General features: G+C 50.0%; 1 protein-coding gene across 6 annotated transcripts in view; it reads right to left on the bottom strand.

Moving 5' to 3' along the window:
- The window catches only part of PTPRS (protein tyrosine phosphatase receptor type S), a 172381-nt gene that overhangs the window by 124899 nt on the left and 29046 nt on the right, over positions 1–18436 (bottom strand). For 2 of the 6 annotated variants that reach the window (XM_064469633.1, XM_064469636.1), the window contains exon 1: positions 14530–14643. The exons of 2 other annotated variants lie outside the window; for them this stretch is intronic. The gene's annotated coding sequence lies outside the window, so the exon portion shown is untranslated. Of the gene's footprint in view, positions 1–14529; positions 14644–18436 lie in introns of those variants that run through there. 2 more of the 6 variants (XM_064469637.1, XM_064469638.1) reach the window with 2 other exon arrangements.

The following is an 18436-nucleotide window of genomic DNA, read 5'->3' as shown; positions in this document are numbered from 1 at the left end:
CCCATAATTCTAGCTACTAGGCGGCATGGACAGCTGTGGGCAGGGGCAATTGTAGCAAAGAGGCATCTGCTGTCTGACCTGGAGGACGCAGGTTGACCTGGAGGAGCTATCTCCCATCCTTTCCTTGGCTACTTTTCTCCACTTCCAACAGAAAACTAAGTCTAAAAAGGGGAAGGAAAAAGGTTTGCCAAGCCCAGGATTTGGAACTCTGCAATAAATAAAAGAGGCTGGGGCAAATCACCCAGCAGCAAGACCAAGGAAAACAAGAAAGAAAAAGGTTTGTTTCCAGGGAAGCTCGGTCCCAGCACATGACTGCAACCAGAAGCTCCAAGCCCTTCTCTCTCCTCCTAAAGCAAATTCCAAGACCAAGGTTGAGTAATGCCTACAGACCTTCCTCTCCATCCTCAGAAAAAGGAAGAAAAAAAAAATTATCAACCTGCATGAGCAAGGCAGCCCTGGGACCCACGCAGCTGATGCTGCAAGTGATTTCTGAAGTCCAAGGGGCAATCAAGTTTTGGATTCATGACGGGAAAGAAGAACCGCATATACATAAGCACAAACCACAGATAAACTAGAAATAAAGCCCATGGATATGGTGACAGCAGCCCCCAGACAGATATTTACAAATTGCCTTTTTCAAGTAAATAACATTATATCAGGGTTTATGGGCTTCCCTGAGATGGGCATGGGCAGCCCTGGAAATACTGCAACAGCATCAATTCAGCAAAAGGCAAAACCATGGGGATTTTCTTGTGTTCACAACATGGCTCTGCTCTACAATGGCAGGATGACATGAGGAAGGAGAAAGAAATATGGTCCGGCATCCCTGGGCAGTGGGAAGCCCTGCAGGACAAGGGCATTTTCCATCATTCATCATGCCAAAGGATCATGGAAACCCACAGGAATCAGATCCCCACTTTACCCTTCACATGGTGCATGCGCTGGCCAAATCATCCCGCCTCAGTTACCCCCCGTGCTACATGAATAGAGCATGCTGAAGAGCTATTTTAACAATACCAAGTATCTAATTCACTGAAGATGTTTAAGTGCCTTGAGATTTCTGAAGGAGCTGCTATAGGGAAGGCATTAATTTAAATATCTAGTGGCATAGAACATAATGCCAGGCAGATTTTCTTCCATTCTTTTATAATAGCTTAATAATCCTCAACATAGTTTCATTGTTAATACTCCTGTTGTGTGTTTTATTAGGGCTTTTTAGATTGTAAAGTAAGGTAAACACTCCACATTTCTCTAGCACCTACCAAAGCGCTTCTCAGAAATAATTACTTAAGCTTCACAAACACCTGCATGGCGGGACCCTTCCTGTTTAGATACGAGTGCATCATCTCCCTTTTCATCCAAAGCCACCCAAGACACTCTGAGCTTGAACAGCGGCAAAACGCGCTCTCCTCCCTCCTCCCCCAGACTTTCATTACTAGTTATCATCTCCTCTCTCTAAAGATCCACCGATTGTTATGACCAAGAGGAGCAGCTTCCCAGGCCCTCGTGCAGCCGCCCTCCTGCAGCTGCCCTCCTGCCAGCCCACGGGCTCTGCAGACACATTGGCTCCAGCGCTCGGGGCTGGGGCTGCCCCTCACCCGGCGGTGCGGGCAGGGTACCAACTCCTGACCCCCTCACAGGCGGCCGCAGAGGAACCGGCCACGGGCAGACAGTGATACATCTTCTGTCGGGAGAGGAAGGAGACAGCAGTTTATCTTTTTTAAAAAAAAAACCAAACCATGAAAACCCTGTGGCTATTAAAGACTGTCCAGACCCAAAGAAGGCACGGTACACATCCCCTTTGCCTTTGACTGCAAAGCTACCGATGCTCCTGTGGCTTTCCACCTCTGCATCCCCGGTACACGCCTACCACCACATTTATTGCAGAGCTCCACGATGTTTTGCCATCGCACTCATTATCCCCATCCTGCAGATGCAGAACGGAAGGACCGGAGGAGGAAGCGGCTTGTCCAAGCACATGGAGGATCCCCATGGCATAAGGGGTAGATTGAAGCTCAAGTGCAAACTTCAGTTTAACAGTTACCCTCCTTTTTGGGTCAAGTTTTAGCTTCGCACTTGCAAGCTGGGAGGCTCCGTGTCCGATACACCACAGCTGAGATGGTGGGATCTTCCAGGGCAAAGACAGGCTGAGCGAGTTAGGACAAAATAAAAGCTAGTGTACCATCAATTAGCAAACCAGCCTGAAAAGCACAGCAACTCCAGTGCTACAGTGGGAGAGGAATGAGAAACATTAAATGTGTAGGCAACTCTCAGCCTGAGAGAGGAGAAAAAGAAAAAAAGAAACAGTCTTATTTGGCCCTCTTGGAGGCAAAAAATGAAAGTAAAAAAAAAAAAGAGAGGTCTACACTGAAAACCACACACCCCCCCAAGAAAATATACAGAAAGAAAAATGCAAGATCAGCCAAAGTTACTGATGGAGAGGCTCCAGGGTATAGCCAGTTATTGAAGTTTTGCAACATAAAGCTTAAATTATTTATTATTATTTTTCTTTTTCTAGAAAAAGAGAGGAACAATGCATCTCCTTCCTCAAAAGTTAACAACTGTGCGACATCATCTCTGCATTGTCTCCCTGGTTTATCGCCACAGTACAGCGCTGAGCAGATTCCACCCCAGGGCAGACAAAACCACAGGGCCACGGTTTCTAATTATACCCTCTATTCTCAGGGAAATGGTTTATTTATTAGCTCTTTGAGCCTCCCTTTCATTCATTCTCAGTCCCAGTCCCGGCAGCGAAGGGCTCTCGACAAGAGGAAATTTATTAGGTTTCCTCTGTTCTCCACCTTCCCTGCTCCACGCTCTCCCACCCAGCCTCTCCCTCCTCCCCCCATTCAGCATTACAGGCAGTCTCATCACTTTTAATTCAATAACTTGCAGTATAATTACTCCATAATAACACTATTATCTTAACATTTACTCAGCAGCTGTGATCCCCTTACAGCAAGGCGAGGAGGGAGAGGAGAAGGGATTCTCCGGGGAGAAGCGATGGGGAGAGACGCCTTCCTGCAGGAGAAAGACCCAAAAATAAACCCCAGCTGGAGATGGAGATGCTGCGGCAAGGAATAAGAGAGCGGGGTGCACGACGAGACGCTGTGCCTGCAGCCCTGCCCAAGTCCGTCCATTTTATCTCCCTTTCATCAGAACCTGGCAGGTTTTGCACGCGGAGGAGAGAGACCAAAGGGACGCTGCGTACACACGGCCCCAGGTCTGCAATACCACGGAAGCCATTTAAACAAACCCTGTGCTTCAAAACCTCCCTGAAAAAGCCCTACCATTAGGTAAATGGACTAAAAATGGGGGTAGGCAATAGCAAAAGGCCCACTGAAGGATATGGCTGTGCTCTATGCTATAGGAAACGGGATCATCTCCTGCAAAAAAGTCATCTATCTAAACACAAATATTAACCAGATGATGTAACACGCTTATATATTATCCCAACTATCACTCGCTGCAAAGACTGGTTTTAATTTTAACTCCAGCAACCCCTCAGAAAAAGGGCTTCCACATTTCTCTGCAGCACATTTGGTAAATAGGGTACGAAATTCTTACAAAGCCATAGACTAAAGCTCCAAGAACTCGTGCAGCAAACGAGGTGGGGAACAGTCTATCAGACGCAACCAACTCCAAGCTTGCCTAGAAAGGCAGAATTTCTACCTACAAGCCTTTCCTAGCCCTTACAAAGAGCTCAGGTGTTGGCACCTTTTGCCTCCTTGCTGCGGTTTTCTTTTCTATGATATTTAAACAAACAAGCCCACTGCATATTTAGGCAGAAATGTTCCTACATGCACCACAGAAAGAGCAAGTTACTACAGCCCCTGCTTAAGCCAGCATGACTTTGAAGCCTACAAGGTGAGGTCAGGTTCATGTAGATATCAGGTCCTGAAATCACACCCGAAACTCAGTACAAATACCAGCGTTAAAGAACAATTCACACTATAATGTATCTGTTTCGTACACATGCTGCAGCAAAGGGGTAAACACAGTTTATTTTGATTGATTATCCATTCTGTAATGCAGAGCTATAATTCCATCAAGCCATCAAAGCGATTCAGCAATTATATAAATCATGGGAGGAACATGTGAAAGGTTTGTCGTTAGAAACTCAAAATGGAATTTCCTCATATTATATTGCTGCATATTGGCTTGTTTTTTAATAATACACAGTCAGATGATTTTGGTTTCAAATTTGTTTACATGCCTCTCTCATATACCAACTGACTGGTTACTGCCGATGACAGATCACATCAACATTAATAAGACATTTTATGCTCTCTTCCATTCTACAGGAAATTTCCAAAGCAAACTAAGACTTAAATGCAGGCAGTGTGATGAAAAATCACACCCCGTGCCTTATAACCCAACCCCTCAGAAACGGCTGAACCTCCATAATCCCAACCATGTGCAATTCACACGGAAGGCGAGACTTCCCGCTTTCAGCTGGGATATGAAAAAGTATGCTACAGGGAGCCCCTTCGTACAGCTCAGGTGTCACTATTTATAACATTATATAAAGCCTTTACGACTGAATAGACCTTGCGTGCAGACATAATTATACGTATATGCATTATCATAATTAAATCTACAATAAAGTAAATAAGACAGTTTATGATGCATTATCCAGACATTACTGAGTTTTTACACCTATTTAGTTCAAATTTAGTAGAAATGACAACCCCGAGCTCTAGGACGTTCCCGACAGAAGCAGCTGCTTTTGGAGGTTTAACTCCTTTTTCCTTCCCCTTTCCTCTCCTACGTGACTGCGATCCCAAGCAGTGGGGCAGGAAAAAGCCCTCGCAGAGCGCCCTGAAGCTCATCCTCTTCCAGTCCAGAGAAGGAGCAAATCCCAAAATCTGGGCAAAAGGCACCAAACTCGCAGCCTCACTGATGCTGGTATCAGCGGGCCCCAGCTCGACCGCATCTGCTAACCTCAGCTGTGGAGACCATCCCTGTCCGCGACACAGCCCAGCTCCTGCGCTAAAAGAGAAATCATTACAGATTTATAAGAGGTGATGGCAAAACTCTCCTTGCCTTCAGTGAGAGCAGATTTCATCTCTCCACTCTGCTCTCCCAGCCCAGCAGGGAACCACGTAGGGAGAACACCACTGAAGTCACTGTGATTATTTGGGGTTGGGGTTTTTTTTCTTCTTTACAGATAAAAATAAAAGCAACCACTCTCCCTGAATTGTGTGCCCTAAATCAGTATTTATAATCTCTCTTTCTGAGGTTTTTGGGGGGAAAAGTAAAGAAAAAGCCATGCTGAGCTGTGCACTGAAAAGCCACCCAAGATAAACCGAACAAGCATTAAACATTGTGCCGTTAAGCGAGAAAAGCCTAGAGCTTTGATATGACACTTGGTTGTTTGCTGGCACTACAAACTACTGCACACTAAAAAAGTTTGTTAAATGCTCCATAAACTTTAACACATTACTGAAACAATTTGAACCAAGAATTTTGGTTGCCTGTCCACAAAACTGTGCTTCGTAACAGGTGAAGAACAGCAAATGCATATTTTTCTCTAGAATATACAGGCATGTTTTGATTACTAGAGCTCAAAACAGTGAAATTAATACAGGTAGATTTAAGAATTCCCTGAGAAGAAAGCACCTGTGCCATGTCTGCTTTAGGAGTATAGCTGAAGCCTCAAACTGTGATCGCGTCATTGGGGTTCATCCCTCCTCCAGCACCTCTGACCTTTATATTTTGAGAAACAACCGACTCCTGGACATCAGGCAGCGCCAGGAGAGCAGTAAAGCACCAGAAGAGCTCTGCAAATGGCGAGGAAAACAGCAGAGAGCGGAGTCCGCGCTTTGTCTTTTCTATGTATTTGCCGAGACTTGCATTTCCAAAGCTATTCCCGGAGATCTAAACCAGGGTACCAGCCAAGAAGCAAAACGCAGCTTTAAAATAAATCCCCAATTGTTTTAATATTAATGTTCATTCCTCAGCACAAAGAAAATGGGGTCTTTCTCATGATTTTGCCATTTTGTCCCCCAAGCAGGAGGGAAGATAACAAACTCCCCAAAGAGGCGACGAGGAGTAAAGCACCATGTGAGCCACCCACAGCTCCCATCGCCTTGATCTCCATCAGAATTTCACACTAGACCTGAGACACTTTCCAAAGGTAATTTTTGTCCAGTGAAAAACCTTGCTGAAAAACCTAAAATCCACCAGCTGGCTTAAGCATCATTGGCTTTGCATAAAACCTAAAGCCACTTCTAACATGTCACTCATCTTCCCTACTAAGCCTAATGCAAACTGTGCGCCATGCGGCTCCCCGCTTAGGGACAGACGCAGATTTGGACGAGTCGCCTGGAGGCGGAGAGGGAGCGGTATCAAGCCTCTACCCTGCCTGCCTGCACTTGCACATCATGACCACGGACACGGGCGCAGGGGACGGAGGAGGGTACAGCCACACATCCTCCTAGACCAGCCCCGTACAACCTCCCGGGCACATGGGCTGTTGCAATTTTCTACTGGTTTATAGCAAGTAGTTACTCCAGCGCTGGTGCAAGGGAGAAGCAAGGATAGAAATTCATTTTGAATCACAACTATACCTGGGGCTAAATCATTCAGATGGTGCAATTTACACATTCCCACCTCTCAGGGAAGTGCATAAAGCACAGCGTGGGCCCATCATTCATTTCAGGATATTGCTCTGGAACGCACTGTCAAGCGAGTGTTTCATGGCACGCGAGCGAGGCTTGCTGCAAGGAACTGGGTGAACTCAGCAAGTAGCACTCGGTGCTTCTTGTGACACTCCACCTTCGGTAAGAGAAATGGACTCCTCGTAATGGACTACAATTTCTTCCCCTCCAGGAAGGCAGCACTGCAACCATCAAACACATCAGGCTGGAGGCAACGGTGATTCATCTAGTCCAGCACACCATTGCCAGCAGCACCCAAAAGCAGACGCTTCAGAGGAATTACCTGTCTGGGTGAAGTTTCTTCCTAGCTCCAAGCCACCACTGCTTGGCAGAGGACCTGAAGCGGGACTGGATCAGGCCGCTGGGGCAGGGACCACAGAGGAGCACTTGCCTATGGCGTCCTGCAGCACCCAAGACTCCAAACCCGTTAACACTGGAGAAATGGTGGCAAGTAAGCAAGTTTCCACTCCTCGACAGGTATTCAATGCACTAGGTACAAGGCATGGACAGAGAACAGGACCCATAAGATACTGTAACAGAGGGGCTGGGGAGCCCAGAGCCCTCCTGGCTACCAGAGCCCATCTCCAGAAGGAGTTAACCCACTTGGGATGCCTGGAGCAGCCTGAACTTCTGCAAGGTCTCCTCCTGCCTGCACGGTTGGGGCTGCAGCCTTCAGCCCCAGCCCAAACACCAGGTCTTGGTTAGTGAAACAATCCTTTGCATTCGAGCAGCTCCCATTTCACAGAGCACCACAGCTGTTCACTTCCCTGCACACATTTTTACAGTGAGTTCTTCCCTCCTCTCCCCCTCCCCCAAATTTTTCTGTCTTTTGCTCATAAAGTTCAAATAAACACATTTTCAGGACAGTGGTTGTAACTTTATCCCTTATTTTTCATTTTCCTTTTTTTCAGACCAGTGTTTTAAGGCCTTCCGACTTCAGAAACCTTGCAGACACAAGGCTTGCTGCATTACCACGGCCCTTAGCCACCACTTTGCTCAACACAGAGAAGAAAGCAAAATTCAACACAGTTCAATAGCCTTGACATTATGGCCACAGCAACACAAGGAAAGACAAAAGATCCCCCAGTCCGAACCCTCCAACACCTCCAGGTCTCTCTCACGTCTCGCAGTACCTCCTTCATCTCAGTCCCAAAATTTCCTTCATTACACTTGAATTTCCTGCTCCTGCCCACCTCCAATTTTCTCATTTTCTGATGGAGAAGTGGAAAAAAGTCACCCACAAGGGCTTATTTTACAACACAAGCACGGAGCTCCCTGCCTGGCTGGGGCTGTACCTCTGCCACACATGGCTCGCGTCTGGCAGGCAGAAAGGAGCTGCACACGGGGCGGCTGTACGTCCCTCCCCACACGAAACAAACCCAGCCCCGAACAAAACCGATGTTTACAGCACACACATGTGCACGTATAGCCCCAAAACATGAATCAAAGGCCCAAAAGTGCCTTCCAGAGAGCTGACCTCCCTGAAGCAGTGTTTCTAGGAGGCAAAGCCAGCAGACTTCAAATCTTCCAGGCAGTTTTTACACGTGGATTTGATCCTCAAACATGGCACTGGTCAGAGATTGGATTTTACTGTGGCTATTCCGAGGTCTCCATTTCGGCCAGTTCCCAATGGCTCTCACTGCTATGCAAACCCTCCCGGCTCTTGCGGGCAGACATGGGACAGGGTATTTCCACCCACGCACGGACACCCGCTGGCACAGAGGGCTCCGGGAAAGGACTGTGTGATGCATCCTGGCGATATCCCCAGGAGTCTGGTCCTACCCCAAGAAAAATAGCAATTTTCCCTTTTCCAGGCCAGAGTGTATTGAAATATCTGCCCTTGGGGGAAGCTGTTAAAAATCAGGATTTTCTTTTCTACTCCTTCACCCAAGGAGACCAGCGGCAGAAGATACCCCACATCCCCCTCCTCCTGGCTCAAAAGCTGCCGATTCCCAGCACAGCCCATCTGGTGACCACGGGGAAAGACGGATGGATGGGGACACGCAACCTACCCAGATCCTGTAACAGAGCATGGGGAGAGGCTGCTGCTTGCTTCCTTAAGTAAAGGATAAAGTTTTAATTTAAGCTGATCTCTGGGGAGAGGAGGAGGTTATTGAATCCATAGGAAGCAGCAGGGAATGAACCAAGTGACCCCAAGGCCAAGCACAAGCAACCAGGACTCCCAAGGGTTACAAAGCTGGGGGGACAGACTGGCACCAGATTTGCTGTGGATTTTTTTCATTCCCTGCTCCGGACGCACACACGTCCCTTGAGCTGCCGTACAGAGCAAACAAATGTCATTTCTTTGGGAAAAACTGGGAAGATTATTTTCTTCCCAACCCTTCCCCCTCTCTGAATCCTCCCCCCTTCTCAGTTTGCAGAAAAGTGCCCCTAATCCCCAAATTCTCTCTCTACCTGCAGCAAGAGCTGAAACCCTACCCGTCCCCTCCCCCAGCCCTCCAACCGTGCTAATCCATCAAATTCCCTGGCCTTGCAGCCCACCCCCAGCCCCAACAGCAGCAATCCTGGCACCAGATGTCCACTAACAAAGGCAGTGCCAAGCATCAAAAAGCAGTCGCCCCATCACCCCTGTCCTGACGGAGCCCCTGGGCAAAAAGCGAGTTCAAAGCGCAATAACCAGCCTGCACAGCCGAGCATCCTTCTGCTGCTGCACACCCTGGGCACCAGCGTGACCGAGAGGGGCCACATCCCTCACCAGGGATGTGGTGACAGGACTTAAACCACATCTGAGCCCGCCGAATGGTTACAATTCCCCCTCTTGGATCAGGGATTTAAAACTGATGGAAAATAAAAGGGATTTTATTTAAAAAATTAAAAAAACCACAAAAATAAAATCAAACCCCAAGCAAGACATCCGTGCTCTGTCCACACGATGGCTGAAGCAGCATTAGCAGCGACTTTGTTTAAATGCAACTGTTGCAAACCTCTTCCCAGCATCCTCCTCGCCACCTGCCAGAAGGCTTTTGCTAGCCAAACCATGCTCCAGATTAGCCATCTGGATTATCTGTATTTGCTGAACTCGACTGCAAGACTGGACTTTAAGACAACACACCCACCTCCAGGGGTTTGTTCACAGAAAGCAAAGCGGAGGGGGGAATAATCTCCACTCCACATCCTCAGTAACTTTTCAAATGCACTGATGTTTTTTACCCTTGCCTCCCTTTTTCTTCTGTTTGGTGGGGTTTGGTACTATTGTTTCCGGTACTAGGGCACACTATTTACATCAACCTCCTCTGTCAAGTCCCGCCGGGCAATTTACAGTTTCAACCCCCATTCTTATTTCACAAATGCAATTTCAAGCTTTCCCACATTTCCCGCAGAGAAATGGGAGAAGCAATGTGCCAGCAGGCACAGACCATCCCAACACCAATGCAGGAGGGACAGGCTGTGCATGCAAGAGTCCCGTCTGAAACCCACCCCCAAAAAACCCCTGCGTTAACGGAGCCAGCCCAAGAGCAAAACCCAGCACGCTGCTGAACAAGAGCAACGCCCTGCTTCTACAAGTAATTATTTGCAACAGACTCCCCGGTCAGCTCTTGGAACAGCCCCAGCTAATGGTTTCCCTGATTTGTACAGGAAGAGTATCTCTCCTCCCTCCCACACCCCAGCATCGCTGTGCTGCGGGGACAGCCCCTGCCCTCCCCAGCCGCCCACGCTCCCACCTCCTCCGCAAGCAGGGACCGTACGCAACAAATCCTCACAAGGCTCAAGGTGCTGAGGCTTGGGGGAAATCTGAACTGTCATTTTCCCTATTACACCCAGGTCTAGCGCTGCTGTTCCAGCACCATTTTATTTATGGTATTACTTCTGTCATTATAATGATCCTACATAAATTCCACATACTGATTCCAGAACAATACTTGCTGCTATTATAATAATGATCCCATCTGAATGGCACAGGTGCCATTATCAGAAAATCTGTTTGTAATAGAGAATTAACTGTAAAAAGAGGCATTACACCCAAATGAACTATTTAAGAATTACCATAAACAGGGGACTAGCCTCAATTCCCTTAGCTGCAATGTGCTGCTTCCTGCCTTGTCGGGAACAGATAGCAAGTCAAAATTAGCAGGTAAGTCATCCTGTGACTGATGTTGAAACCGAGCGCCGTGTGGCTTCCTCACATGAATAAAACCTACCTCTGCGCAGATTTTAATAAAGAGTTTTTGTAACACACTTACTGAGCGCTAATCAGTACACGGAGAAGTTGAAATACACAACACACCCTTACAAACCCATTAAAAAGTTATCCGCAAATAGAAAGGGCGGGCAGAACAGCGTCTTTAAAAACCCAAACTCACCCAAGCACATATGAGCTCATGCAAAATGAAGGCGGCAGTCACTTTGGAAATGACATGAGATGCACGGGAAAAATAAAGGTGTTTTGGGTTCAGTTTGATAGATCTCCATCCCTGCACGTTCACAGCTGCAACATCTCCCAGGTGCCTCCTGATTCAGAAGGTTTCGCCTACCGCAACAGTTATTACTCCTACAAAACAGTTCTGGAAGGGCAGCTACTCCTTCAAAGACAGCTTCTAACAGATGTTTTCTCACCGTCAGCATTTGAACAAATACGGTGTCTCATACCTTCCACAGTCCCTAATTTTACCAGTTCATTCTTCACACCCATAAATGCAGCATGAAATAAATTCAAATGTAACACGATTACACTTCCCCGGTACCACAGGACGAGCTGCAATCTCTGCCGAGTCCGACAGCAAAGCCTTGCACGGGAATAAAATATACCTGGGGTTCAAAATCTCTTCAGAGGGCAGAGGATGGCTTGGGGGAGTGGTAAGGGAGCAAGTGTCTTTCATCTCCAGGTGACTGGTTAGAAATTCAGCCCAGGTGAGCAGCATCTACAAAGTCCTCACTACACTAGGGCTGCACAGAAGCCAGCGTGAAACGAGTAAGTGGCTTCAATCCAGCTCTTCGCGGGCCGGTGTCAGACAACTTGTCACTCCTACACCTGGCACCACCGGGCAGCCCCCAAAAAGGCACCAAGGACGGGATCATACCACCTCATTTTTCTCCCTTACACATAGCCAGGTGACAGCGGCACTGCTGCTCTTTTTTGGCTTGTGTCCACACACAGGAGACAGGGACGCACAAGCAGAAATCAGAGATAGCGGGTCTATTCCTGGCCTTGCTGCCGACCTGCCGCGGGAGCTTGGGCAAGCCTTGCTACGGCTTCTGCCTCGTCTCGTTTTGGCCAAACAATTCAACCTGTGGTGCTTCGGTGCTTTTCACTGGTTGACCCTAAAACACTCTACAGAAAGGAGCTATGCATCGCTATTCCCATTTTACAGACAAGGAAGCAAGCAGATTGCCATTTCCCCAAGGCTGTTTTTCTGGCAAGCTCCTTAGAGATTAAATCTAGTGAAATAGCTTCGCTGTACAAGAATCTGTACCCACAGGCCAGATTCAACACCGAGGGTAAAGAGGGTGTTTGAAACTCACTGTGATCAAGGTTAAGAAACATAATAAAACACCATATCCTGCTTTTCCAGCTCTGCAGGGTAACAAGGATTTCCTCATATACCTGCTGCAACTGTCACCTTTGCAGGAATTTAGTACCTAATACTGAATTCACTGTCTGTCTGCACACTGAACCTTCAGACGGTTTATTTTGGTGCCTCCATCTCCCCCCAAAAATGATACTCATCTCTTCCAAGTCAAAAGCATAACTGGGCCTTCTCTGGTTTCAACGCCTTTGAAAAAATCACCGCTTCGCCTTTTGGCTGCAGGAGGCGGTGGCAGAGCAGCTGGACTGCAGAGCAGGGCCCCGACGCTCCCCCACTCCCTCGTTCCCACTCCGACTGGCAGAAAGGTTTGGAACAAGCATCCGCCCTTCTCCCAGAGGTGACGTACCTCCTTCCGCACTAGGGATCAATGACACCTTCCCCTCCACTTGGCAGGCTCTGGGAGCAATGACATGAAAGGATGGCAAGCATTACAGTTTTTATTCCAGGGATGAAAAGCAAAGAGGGAAGCACAGCCCCAGAGCTGCCGTCCTCTACGCAGACCCCTCCTCCAGCGCAGCTCAGTCCCCGGGTGCGGGGCCACCTCATTTAGCCGGAGCTGCCATCTGAGCCAGCCTTACTTACCGTCTTCCAGCCCACATCCCAACACACTCCTCCGCAAGAAGTGAGAGGGCGGCTTGAAAGGCACCAATCAATGCTCATTACGTTAGAGAAAACGCGAGTCACGAAGAAACTGTTAAAATAGCTCGATTAGCTCAAACGCACATTTTTCATTTCCTCCTTTTTGGTGGAAAAAAAACAAAACAAGTAAACCCAAACCTCAACCAACGGTGTAAGTCTGTAAATAAATATTAATCTTGTGAAACACCAGGGCTGACAAGCACCTTTGCAGCCAGAAACAGACCAGCAGCGGATTACAGACGCGCGCCTGACGGACACTGAGCTAGTTATGAGAGAAGAAAAATTTCTCAGTGCAGGTGGTTTGTTATTCTCAGAAAGTCTCTTTTCAGCAGATGTTCCTCTGTTCTGTGTGTGGCAATCCCAGTGTGCTTGAATTTGTGATTTATCCTCCGCTAAGTGACGTCTTCAGGAAAAGGGAAAAGAAAGGATAGCGAGATGCAGCTATACAAACCACAGGCTAGAGAATCCTCGGCTTTTAAAGAGAAGAACCGCAACATTAACGTTCAAAACTGCTTTTCATATATAGTAATGATCAGCTTCATCTTTACATTTTTTTTCCTTAACTGCAGGAGAGTTTTCTGCCAATGAACAATATAAATTTAAATTTAATTTCAAGTGTTCCTTTAACTGCCTCGAGTCAGACCAGCTGCTGCGAATTCAAAGTTAGAGCCTTGATGTAAAAGTTACCTGTGACATAAAAGTATTTTGACTTTGCCAGAGTAAGAAAGAAATCATAAAGGGATAAAATATGGCTATTTCTTAGGAATGTTCCAGCTACACGGTTCCTGTAACAAAATGGAGCATCTTTTTTTTCCCTTCTTATGTTTCTAAAATTACATATTTTGGACAAATCTGCATCTCGAGCTCTAGCAAGCAAATCCCATAAAACCGAGAAAGCATGTTAGATTTTAATAGTGGGAACCGAGTGCAGAAGTTGTGCAACGTTTACGGCGAATAAATTTTGTACGTTACTCAAACACTCAAAGCCCCTGTCCTGCCCCGAGCCACGGAAAGCATCCTGCGGGCGACTGCTGCAGACCCAGGCTGCCTTTTAATCATTAAGAAATAAAAGGCATTTCCAGTACGGAAAAAAGAACACGTAGTAAAAGGGGTAATTTGGAGAAAAAGGGTGAGCGGGAGAGCTGGTCCTTTGTAACGCAGGCGAGCGCTCCCAGCACGAACCGGGGGTGCTGGACGCAGTTTTTACACTTTTATGTCTTGTTTTGCAGCAAAACGCCCCCGTGAGCCATCGGCTGGAAAAAAAAGGGGAGAGGAGGGTCCCCTTCGCAGACCCCAAACGCCGCCCCAGCCCGCTCTCCCCCTCCATCTGAGCAGCGCTACCCATCGCTCGCAGCTCCCAGATAAAGCCCGGCCAAGCAGATCCCTACAGAAAAGGGTATTTTAAGGCTTATCCGTCAACGGGGGCCAACACAGCGGCCACAGCCCGCGGTCACCCCAAGACCCCCGCAGCCCCGTTCCCCCCACCCGCCGCGGGCCCGTCCCACTCGCGACGTCGGGAGGACCCGGCCGCGCTGGATGCTCCCCGGAGGGCGGAGGAATAAATACGTTTTCAAATCAAACCGACTGTCTCCAGTCCCGTTTCGGTGCCGGAGGGGCTCCGGGGCAGGCCGTGGGGTGAGGGGAGCCCCTCGGCGCCCCCGGGGGCGGGGGCAGGCACTTACCGGGAGGGGACCGGCCGTCCCACCCGCGCCGCCCTCGGCACGGCGGCACGCGGCGCCTCCGGGCCCACGGGCGCCGCGACCCCGCCGAGGAGCCCGCCGCGGCCCGGGCGGAGGGAGGCGGAGCCGGGGCGGGGCCGGGCCGCGGGGCCGCGGGCGATGTGGGGAGCGGGGCCGATGGGGGGAGGCCGATGGGGGCAGCGCGCCCGCGGGGGGCCGGGGGCCCGGGGAGGGGGAGCGCCGCGGCCCGCCAGGCCTCGCCTGCGCCCCCTCAGGGCGCCCTGCCGCGTGGTCTCTCACAGCCCGGATTCCTCCGCCGGTGCCCCCGGAGCTGAGCCTCGGGGTGCCCCCGCTCCAGCCCGGCCTGGGATCACCCCAGCCTGGTCATTCAGGGTCTCCCCAAGCCTGGCTTCAGAGTTGAGCCCGGCCCTTTGGGGTCCTCTCACACACACACACAGAGCCCTGGCCCTTTGGGGGCCACCCCCCCACCCCTGGCCCTGGCCCCACATCTCTCACGGTACTCCCCAAAATAAAAAGCAAAACCTGCCTTCGTCCTCCCTTGCCAGGGGAGCACCGCTGCTCCCCCCGCACCCCCGGCCATGCCGTCACTAACTCATCCCCACAAGGCAGCCGCTCGCTGGCAGCGCTTGCCCGAAGGGGAAACTGAGACCCTGCAGCCGGAGCACAGACCTCACCCCCTCCGGCCAACAGCACCCAGGCTCTTGGTGCACCCATGACCAGCTCCCATCCGAGCAGGAGCCGGGGCTCCCCGTGAGCCCCCCAAACCCCAGTCAGAGCCCAAAACCCTGGACCTGGGGCAGCTTTGAGCGGTCCCATGCCAGCCTGGCGCAGAGAGCCGACGGGGAAGGGGTGCAGCTGAGATAACCCCCGCCTTCAGGGTTCTGGCGATACAAAGCCCAACACCACTGCTTGGGTCCTTGCTGCCTTGGGTCTGGCTCTACAATCAGATAAACTCTCACCTCCAAACAATTTAAAAAAAAAAAACAAGAAAGAAAAGAAAACCCAACAACAAAAGCCACAACCTTCTTAATTTATATTTCATGGAGCTCCACAGATGTGCAAAGCTCTTGCAGCTATCTGTAGAGAGAAAGTAATTCCTAGCCTGAGGACTTTATAGTTCTTTATAGTTTAAATAAGACATAATGCAGCAAGAGGACAGCGAAGAGAAAGGTGAGAGGGGGTGTGCAAAAGGGTTTCTTCAGAGAGAGATTAGGATATCACGATTGCTACAAATACGTCTTTGCATTGACCATATAGGATTTTAGAGTAGCTCTGTTATCTCTGGGCAGGAACAAAACACACCGTACTTGCTCTTTTCCAAATCATACCAAGAAACTGGAACCAAATAAAACCCCAAACAAAAAATCACAACAAAATTTCTTCTCTCCCCTCCCCTCTTGAGTTTGCCTATTTGTTTTTTTTCCACGCAGAGAGATATTTTGCCTTTTTTCCCTTTTTTTTTAAAGCTCGGGGTTGAAAATCCTCGGACATTTGGGAATTCTCAGAGCCAGTGACCGTAGCGGGGCCGAGCGCAGAGAGGCTCTTGGCAGGCCCCAGCGCAGAGAGGGCTGCGCTGGAGCATGTGCCTGGGAGAAGGGGGGGACGCGGGGGGCAAAGGAGGCCACATACATTTTTAGAAGAAAATAAAATTAAAAAAAGAGAAGGGGAAAAAAAAAAGCGTCACCGAGGCCTGCCTGGCATGCACGCCAGCTCTGGGGGCTGGGAGCGGGGGAGCACAGGGAAGAGAAACACTGGGTGGATGGAAGTGAGGATCCAGATTGAAAACAGATGGGATTTTTCTTGCCAACCTGACATCCGAGACCGCAGGAGGCGGGGTAAATCTTCCCCTTTGGAGAGGCTGGCAGCCAAGAGATATGGGGGGGAACACAAAAAAATCCCAGTTTGGTTTAAAATCCCTTCTCACTCCGTCTCGCTGGGGCTCCCCGGATGGCAGAGAGGAGCCCGCTGAAGCTGGGTTGTTTTTAATACTTTGAGAGGTTTGATTTTACCATTAAGTGTCTGATTCATCTGTTCCTGCCTGCTGGAGCTAAGCCCAGCCTGGCAGTTAATACTTGCCCTAGGAGACATTTTAGGGGCATTTTGCACCCACGTGGATCCCTCTGCATATGCACACGAGGGAAACCCGCGTACGTGCACAGAAATAACCCCATGCACACCTCCGCCCTCCCGCATGGCACACTGCGGCCAGCATCAACCTGCAGCTAAACACCAGCCACAATCTCCACCCAGGGATGAGCTGGGATGCAGCAAACCCATGCTCCAGTGTGGCTGCAGAGATCCACGTTTCCAGGTAAAGGAGGCACTGTAAACCACAGGAGGACCTCACATCTCTTGGTACAGCCTCGGGCACCTGAGTTGGTAGCCTCCAGCAGCCCAAGCTCCCCAGGTTTTAAGAAGCTGCAAACAAATGATGCAACAGCCCTGAAGTGACTTAGCAGTGATTCACCCAGGAGTCAACTCATGGCTCCCGCTCTGGGTCGCGCCTCCCGCTTCGTCCCTCCATCCACGCACCCCACGCTTTGCACCGGCGGTGCAAATCCCACCTGGTCTGCCACAGAGGTGGCAGAGGGGTCTCCGGTGACACAGGGACGCAGGGGCCACATGAGTCCCCATGCTTTTTGGGATGAAGATTGCCACAGGACAGCAAAAGGCTCAGGACGTGCACAAGCCACTGCCTGACGTGCATCAAGCCACTCGCGGAACGGTCCCTCCAGCTGAGCGCTGGCGTCCTCCCTGGCCTGGCAGGGACGTGGGGTCCTTGTCCATCCCACCCCCCAAGGGATTTCACAGCTACTTTACAAACCAGAAACAAAAAGTTAATGGTGCGGGCTTGACCACATATTTTCCAGGGGCTCTGGGAGACCAGCTCTCCGCAAGCCAGCTAACACACACACTTTTCATTCAGAGCTTTAAATACCCAATTGTGTCTGTTTTCAGCATGCTCATTTTTAGCATTTTAATGATATGGTCCCCGGCTCTCGCCCTCCTTGGATTGGCCACGGTGTGGGAGTTTTTTCTTTTTTTTTTCTTCTTTTTTTCCTTCTTTTTAACATCTTGCAGAGTGAGAGGGGAAGGGGGTTAGCAAGAGGTCACACATTTCTCCTAACCCAAGTGTTTTTCCAGCAGGCAGGGGGTCCTGCCAGGGACAAAGATGAACCAGCCTCTTCGGTTGCCTGTTGGCTGCAAGCGCTGCACCTTCCACTGAGGGTCCTCAGCACAGGCGCGGGACAGGTGTGCTACCCTTGCCAGAGCATTTCAGTAAGGTGCAGGATCCAGGCACGCTTCCCACGAGAGGCGGTGGGCAGCAGCACCTATCCCCACAACCTGACACAGCCAAAACCTTGCTCACCGTGACCAGCCCTGGAAGAAAGGGCTTGGGATTTCCCACTGAAATCGCTTTCCCTTTGTCCACTGCAGCCGCAGCTTTCCTTGGGCCCCACGGGCAGGATTTTGCTTGGCTGTGCCGCTCGGCTTGTGGCTGGGCAGAAGACCCCAGCTGCAAGCAGGACGTGGCACACAGCGTGGGCACAGCGCCTGCTCCCAGCCCGGCTCCCCAGATCACACTCGGACACCCCGGGTGCCTGCACCCACCTCACATCCCCCCTATTCACACCCTTGGCCTGTTGGAGCAACTCTGCTTTTTGCACTGGAAAGCTCCCAAAGAGGCTTCAGACATGTTAGAGCACAGCTCAAAAAGACTCCACTGGGAACTACAGGGAGCCCTGAGACACAAAGGCACCACGGGACCCCTGAACCCACACCAAGAACTGTCCCAGGAGCCCCCAGAGCCTCCCTGGACATGGGACCACACCATGCCACCTCCCTGGCACAAACCAGACACAAACCAATGTGGCAGCTGCTGATTTCA

This window comes from Phalacrocorax carbo, chromosome 19 (assembly GCF_963921805.1).
Source record: "Phalacrocorax carbo chromosome 19, bPhaCar2.1, whole genome shotgun sequence".
In the NCBI taxonomy this organism is placed as follows: domain Eukaryota; kingdom Metazoa; phylum Chordata; class Aves; order Suliformes; family Phalacrocoracidae; genus Phalacrocorax; species Phalacrocorax carbo.
The sequence above is the reverse complement of the archived record's forward strand: the minus strand, read 5'-3'. Positions and strand labels throughout refer to the sequence as shown.